Source organism: Anopheles marshallii, chromosome 3 (assembly GCF_943734725.1).
Source record: "Anopheles marshallii chromosome 3, idAnoMarsDA_429_01, whole genome shotgun sequence".
Classification (NCBI taxonomy): domain Eukaryota; kingdom Metazoa; phylum Arthropoda; class Insecta; order Diptera; family Culicidae; genus Anopheles; species Anopheles marshallii.
The window spans coordinates 71,663,435-71,671,809 of NC_071327.1; positions in this window are offsets into that span (position 1 = coordinate 71,663,435).

Sequence of the window (8,375 nt, forward strand, 5' to 3'; positions counted from 1 at the left end):
AAAGAAGATGTCTGATGTTGAAGATGTTGTGTAGGAAAATTTATGTAGTGTGAGGATTGCGATAGCAACTGATAATTTGCCCATGTTTACCGAACAGGAATTGTTGAAAATGTGAAATCTAGCAAATACGAGATAGCTAAAGACTTAGCGTGAAAAAGTATTCAGAATGGAAGGCAACTTACCGGATTATCAATATTGTTGTCGACTCGACTGGCCAATTGCATATTTTGCAGGAACAGGAACTTCCACACCGAACACTGCAACACGGATTGCCGTTGTACAAACTAATGTAATTTCCATACAAAACTGCGAACGCTACCCAAACAAGCGCGATCATCACAGTTCCTTTTACTTTTCACTTAAAATCACTGGACATTACTAGCACAATAAGAATTTAGGTTTTTACTCCGTCCGTTGAGGGTTATTTGAAACATCACTTTGACAGCTATCTATCTTTGTTTACAGTTTTGCCATTTCAGTTCTATTGTGGTTTTACTATGCTTGGAAGCAAATTACTTACGCGAATTGGCACCGTGTTATATCTAAGTTTAGTAAGGTAATCTGCAAAGAAAGTTCATCATAATCGTTAGACCATACTCGAGTTGTTTTGATGACAAACAGTTCCAAACTCTATCCATTTTCTTGCGACACACATTAACGCAATGTTGAAATTCTAATTCGGGTTGATTTGTAAAATCTTTTATTTTATTTTATGTTTTCAGTATTGTGTAATATTGGTAACAGCAGTTCGTCAATGCGGTACGTTTATCCAAGTGTATATGAACACAACGCGATACGGTTCGCAAGTAGAGACGGATAAAAGAAAAACGATAAATGGAGTGCGATCAATTCAGACGATTCCTCTTCGGCCGTCACAAACGCTGGGCAGTTGGATGTGAAAAACATGACGTGTGCGAGCAATACATTCCGTTTTCCGTGTGCAGGATCAAACGCATTTATTATGGATTGTACGAAGAAGAATGACGAAGAATATGCCGCAACCCGAGCTCGGTAACCAAGTGTAAACAAAGGATGTGCTGAAATACTTGAAGCTACTGCAGCATTGGCAAAATGGCTTAAACTAAGCGTACCTAGCAGAATTGGTATCTAACGGCACACGGGCAGAATTTTCGAAGGTCTTCTAAAGGACGCGTCGGACGGAACCATCGTTCAAAATGTGCCAAATCGGCACTCGACATAGGAAGTGAATGTAGTGAGTTTAGTGAGCAATTGTTTGGCGTTACCTTCGTAGTCAGTTTCATCTTCAATACATCGAAGTAGTTTGCGGAAATATCGGAGCGGGCAAGTACAAAGGTAGGTAACATTTCCCATAACAGAGAGTAGAAACTAATTCAAATTAAATTATCACTTAAAGTGGTATCACAATTTCATTCATCATCAAACCTACAAGATTTTCTAAATAAGAAGACGCATGGCTAAACCAGCGTGGGAACTCTCTTAACAAACCCAATCCAACTCGGTTGGACAGTTTTTGCGCTACAAAAAAAATCTCAAACGCTTCTTGTTCTTTTAAAATCTGAAGTTATTTTCCTTGTCACTTTCATGTCCAATGTGAGTAAAACTAAATCAAAACGAAACAGATACCAAAACCACGAGAAAAACGAGTTTAATCCAGATTCCAAACAAGGCGACAAATGAAACCTTCTTGCCTGCGTTGTTTTCATTCTATACGCTTGCAAAAAGGTCGTTGGAAAGGATCACGACATGACGAATCGTACTATAATCTTGTGGCACATCCCTTTTAGGGAAATTCCTGCAGTGTTCTTTCCTCCACTCATTACGCCACCGATTTGTTTGTGAAATTCGGTGTTTTGTGGTCGAATAATTTATTAGTTCATACAACCGGCAGGCTGGCCCAACATCAATACGTAAGTTGCACGATGCAGCGTGCAAAGAATTCGATACAATGCGAAGCGCGGTACGGTCGATCGGGGTGGATTCGTGTTTCGCAAGCTGATGAATATAAATTAAGCCATATATAAATTGGTTCTCGCTTCATCTCCAATACTCGCAGCGGACAAACTGCGCCACAATGCTTTAACTGCTCGGTGAATGCTGATTTTAAACCCGAGAGGATGCTTGCAAATAATTATTCACAAGCAAATGTCGGTTCCTCTTTGCATGCAACCTCGTTCCAACTCTCACGGGTGTCGGTAGGCCAACAATTATAGGGATGGAAAAAAGCATAATCCAAGCATGCCCATGTCCCTTGCATGCAGCTACAGAAATATTTCAATAACAGTGATAAAGTGGGTGTTACCGGAACGATATTACCTCTCCATTTCAGGCTCGTCACTGTGTCGAAGCTGCAGAAAAGTTGCAAAAATTCAAATTAAAACCGTTCAGCAGTACAACCCTCATACAATCATAAGTAACCAGGAATACAAATCATCGTTCCATACCATCAAATGTCCAGAATGCCGAGGCAAAGGCGCTCAGAGCACAGGTTGCAGATCATCACCAAGGGTTTTTTTTTGTTGTTGTATCGTAACAGCACCAAAGGGCAGAACAGCCCAATATTCAAAACTGTAATAATGCTCCAAATGTCAAAATGTGGCTTTGGAAAAATAGTTTATGTCTGAGGAATGAATCACCATACGGGCAGTCGGTTGGCACTTCCATTTTCTTACCGAGCTGTGAAGCCGCAAAAATCGCCCGTTTGGCCCCGCTAAATTGGAATCGAGATCGAAGGAATTACATCGTTCTTTCCCCCGCTCAAAACAAAACCATACGCGAATTCGGATCGGTTTTGTTGCTTCAACATTTTCGGGGCGGATCGGAATGTTGATGGGCTCTGTGTTGCTTTTCTACTACTGCTACGGCATACCGTCGCAATGCAGCTGTTCCAGGCGTGGGGCTTAACTTCTCGATGCTGTCGACAACATTGTTTTATTAGACATTCTTTTGGAGTTTTTTTTTCTTTCTTTATCTCATAACGCTATAAGCAAATAGGCTGAAGGTGAGTGTAATTGATGTGTTTCTCAGACCCTTCGAAGAGTACCTAAAACGACTAATTGTTATTCCTGAACTAGCGTGGTACTTCAAGGATCAAGAATCGGTAGGTAAATATATAACTGACTTTAAACAGTACAGATTTAACATCTTGAATGTTTTGTAGATATATAATATATGCGGAGAGCTTGAGAATACAACCTTTGTAAGAATGTTGAATGAAGAGATTTACTCCGGTAAGTATAATTATTATGCAAACGAAGTACAATTATCTTTCTCTAATTGCTAGGTGGTTGGCTGGAGGAATGTGAATGTCTCGGAGATCTCAGACACCACAGGACATCAAAAGAAAAAGACTCCAGTTCTAATTTCTTCTTTCCTTAGGCGAAAGGAGAAAGCTTTTGCTCAATTTTAAAATGCTTCAGATAGCCAAGATAGAGTAAAGCAGTAGTTTAATATATCAACGATTTGAACAACCTCGACCGATAAGAAACAATTGTCTAAAAAAAGTAGATAACTATGTAAAAAACTATTTTTGTTGTAAGCAATAGAATAAGAACTTAAGACTAATTTTCGTTAAAGAAACAAACAAAACATCAGCAGCAATATCGAAGTTGATGCAGTAAAGTATGTGAAACCCGAGACCACACACATACACAGCTAGTGTGGTGTTTCTGCGCTCGAGTGATGATAAATTATGATCAGGATTGTTGTTTGCTTTCATGCTACACCGTAAAACAAACATCACGCTCCTCGCAAGCGACACACGACAAGTTTGAAGAAATATCAAGATTAATAACTGTCACCACTTGATGTGGAACTGAGCTGGCGAGATGGATGAAAACTGTCCCTAAAACCGGGCGAGCGTCATAATCTACCGGAGAATGTTGAGTAAACGTGTATACCACACACTGCGGGATACCACCACCGAGATTAAGGTGAAAATGATAAATGAAGAACGAAGCAGAACGGACCGTCCGCCAGGGGCCGCAGGATAGCGATCGTGATTCGAAATCGGATTAATAAACCATAAGCATGGTTGTATACGGGTTTGAAAACCATACGAAGAGAAATGTTACTAGTGCAGTGATATTGGAGTTAATAGATGCCTAGAAAATGTAGAAGGAAACATTCTGTCAGATTCAATAATCATTCCTTGTTGGCTAATGCACAATATAGGTTACGGTGTGAGGTTTCTAAAAGAGTAAATAGACGTGGCTATTATCGTTACAAACTGACAGTATCAAAGAATGAAAGGTCCCTTGCGCTGGTGTATGATAACAAAACCGGAACCCGGCAACTACATACTGAAGTGAATATGCTTTGCCAAAGCAAACATTATTGTTCGAAGCCGATTAGAGATGGTCCGGTTCCGAAGACTTCCTTCCTAAAACTGCACAAATACAGTCGGCATCTTTACCTTAGCTGTTGAGCTTCGCTGTCTGCACCTGTCTGCTACACCAGCCCACGAGGCATGCAACACTTACGGTGCAAGATAATCACACCGGGCGTTTTTCTCCCGCTTCTGCCATATCCATTCCTGGCAGGTCGCGCTTACAACTAACATCCAGAACACACCCCAGTTCCGTTTGCGAACCTGGTTGAAGGTGCTGGCGACTGGTTTCGCGTATTGGGTGTGGGCGATGATTTATGGGAAGGCTCCATGTGTCGGAGCCACTAAACAGTGAACATTGCCCGTTTTGACCGAGGCAAATAGGTAACACCGTTCGCTGTGTGATGCACCAGACAGTTATGTTGATTTATGGATGCACGATAATCAGAGGTCAGCCGCTATTCGTTTAACCTTGCGGTGATGGGTTATCTTCATGAAGGGAATTCTTGCCGCTTACCGCTACTGTGTGGCGGGCGAGACATGTGACTGGAATGTTATACTCACTTTGCTGCAAACTAAAAGAGGTGGTTTGCACTGATAGGTGCATACTGTTCACAATTCTTTTGAATTAATGTTATCAACAATAATCCGATTTAGCTCCATAAAATGTCAATTCAAGCAACTCTCACTAAACTAAAAGCTAAAAGATGGTCTGTCTTGTTCAATCTATATACGAGTATCGTATCAATCAATTGATGCAATAGTTACTGACTCTAATCTTAATTGGAATTTGATTTTGAACAAGAATTAATCATGTTTAATTCCATACTACTTACCGCGCTAGATCTTAAAGATGTCTGTCTATGTAACTTCAATAACATATGCGGCAGAATTTTGTGAACCAGCATATAACCACTTACACTTCTACACAAGTGATCTACATCGACAACACGCCGCTTAAAGCTGACTTTGTCAATCAAGATTTACTCGCCGTTTATGAACAAGGGTAATAATCGAAGCTTACAGTAGCTTTTGCTTTGAATCGCTGTTCATCTTGTTTAAGACGGATAGTATTAATTGGAATATCTCTTACTTTCTATAGAATGTCAGAATGATAGAAAAGTGATGGAAAATTAGATGACATAATAGATTTACGAATCGAAAAAAAGGTCAATCCTTTTAGGAATTCTTCGATAATGACTGTTCATTGTTTCCAAAAATGGAAAGCTGTTAAAATTTATTTAATTGTTTTTTTTTTCAATTTCATATGTCAGGAAAAAAAGCACAAAATATTTTCAAAACAATGCAAATTGCACAGAGATCCAAATTGTTCTTCGATCATCTATTTTTTATTCGTTATTGCGCCTACAGGACGACAATGTCTATGATATAACGATCTATAGCATACCTTCAGGCGTTTTTCAATTTATTGGTAGGTGATACACTGGTGAACATCACCTGTTCTTTCGTTTCCTCTGCGTTGTAAAGCAAAAGTTATTCTAGTAATTTCACTTTTATGTTTATTTTTATATTGTTTATTTAACTTTCACCTTGCCTATTGCAAACAATCCCAAACGAAATGATGTAGGAATTTTTAAACATTGTCAATAAATTTTTAAACCATTTTAGAGAACATGAATGTTGAAGTTTATTTATTATTTCATAAAGAGGAACATTTTAACAATATTTTATTTCATTTAGCTGATTTTACGAAATCTCTTCGATTTTAACAAATATCATATGGCGATAGTTTTAATTCGCTAGTTAAATGTAACCTTCATTGGGTTCTTAGTAACAATTAAATTGCAAAAAAGATACAAAAATAATTCATTATTTCCCTTTCCTGAAACTATTGTTTAATTGTGGTACGGAAAAATTACTGTGGTACTTAATTACGGAAAATTATTACTGCAATTAAAAGCAAACCTAGCCGTAGAGCAATAAAATTTGTCAATTGATATATCTGCGTGCCGTACGAGATTCACGTTAAGAAGATACAAATGTGGCGCAATAAGAGTTGTACCGCGAAGCTTTACCATAATTATGTTGCAATGCATTTTCGCTAAGAGGAAAATGCACCCACATCGGTTAGTGCATATTCCTGTGGCTTGATCGTTACAAAAATATCTCATCATCACTGTTTTCATCCTGGTAGATGATAGGAGAGAGACTCGGTGATCGTTCGGTATGAAACGGTGGTCTCGTGAAAAGTTGCTGCGATCCGCGCATGTTCGCATCGTCCTTGCCACTGCTGCACACAAATTTATCCGTGACCGTTGAATATGGCTGCTTGCTCCGTTCCTCTGCTAGACGATCGCCCGCAGCCTTACCCTTCTCCGGGTGATCTTCACATCCATTAAACACCTCGATGTACGGTTCACCGTACATGGTGGCAAGCGTAGGCAGTGATTTGTTCTTGAGCGCCTTCTCCACTGCCAGGCCGATTTGCGAGTAAAGCTGCTGGCTGCTGATGATACTTACTTCCGGTGGTTTTTCCCGTACCAGGCCACCGTTGGTGAGACCGGAGCGTAACAACACACGACGCTCCGGTGGGTTCATGTACATCATTCCCGAAGACGGTGTCGGTGGGACACTTTCATTGGATCTTAACGGCACGAGAAAAGTGTTGTACGCGGGACGATTTCTTGACGCCATCGGCGTAGGTTCGACGTACATACGCTCCAGAGGGCTAACCAGTACTGACGGATTACACGGTCGAGTGTATTCCGTTGCGTTGTGATGGTTAAGTGTCTGCCGATTGGTGTCCATCAGTTCAGGGACAAGATTACGTATTCGAGATGGAGTCAAGAAGGAAGTTTCGGTCGATTTGGAGCACTGCGTTGGATAGCGTGGTGGTGAGCGATAGGGAAGATATTTCCGCTCCCGTTCCTGCTCCCTCGGTTCCGGTGAGGGTGTTTCCTCAATGTGTATTTCCTCGGTGGGTTGTGTGTGTTTCTTGTCGTTTTGCTTTTTCTTTTTGTTCTGTGGCGGTGGTGGTGCCGCTTTCGACGTTTTAGAAGCGGTCGGAGTTTTGGGTTTTGTTGTTACTGTGGCAGAAATTGATGGTTTGGGGGAATGTTCTCCTTGTTGTTTCCGCTGCTGCCTTCCTTGGATGTTTTTCCCATCGGTTCGTTCTTTGGCGTAGCTGGACAGACAGGTTTGGCGCATCGAGCGCCTGGTCCCGGTACCTGCGGAACATGGTTTAGAGTCAGTAGAGGTAAGCTTAGGGGTAGCTTTAATACGAGTCACTTGTTTAAGACTCGGTACAGGTTTCTTCTTTGTTACCGTTGGTTTTTGCCGCTGCCACTGCGTACCGACAGTTATCCCAGCCAGTTGCTGTACGCACTGAACAGCTTTTTCGTCCACGGACGGTCGTTTGGGGGCAGGGACAATTTTGCGAACCAGTATGGTTTTCCGCAACGGTTTGCCGGTTGCTTCACGGTTCTGTTGGTTGCGTCGCATGAATAGCTTTGTCCACCGGATCAGCCGTTCCCGGCTGGCCACCGTTTCACGCCCGTACACCGTCATGTGCTTCTCAATGATGTTTGCCATTTTCTTATTCACCTTCGAAGCGATCGCTTTGCACGTTTTGTTCGCCAAACATTCCTGCAGATGTTCGATCTCTTTCTTTTTGGTGTTGGATTTCTTTTTCTTCTCCTTGACAGGTGAATTCAAATCGATGCCGTACTGTTTTGCGATATCGTTCAATATAGTGCTGATGGATTCTGCCAACGTACTCTGTTCTTCTGCCTCCACCTCAGGCCCTTGTTCTTTCTGTTGCTCCTGATGCTGTTCTGCGTTCTCGTCATTTTGGGCCTCTGTTGATACCTCCACCACATCCGTCTGGCAACTAACCACGGCACGTTGTACGGGTGGTAATGGTTCGGTTTGCGTGGTACCTACAGTAGTTGTTTTGAGTAAGGGCCCATCTGTTTGACTTTCTGCCTCAATAAGGATTACCGGTGGTGTTGGTGGTGATGAACCTAACAAGCATTCCTCTGTTTGCACATCTACGGTGGAGGTTGGCTTACGGATACGTGACACCGACACTTGACAGTACCGGTTTGCA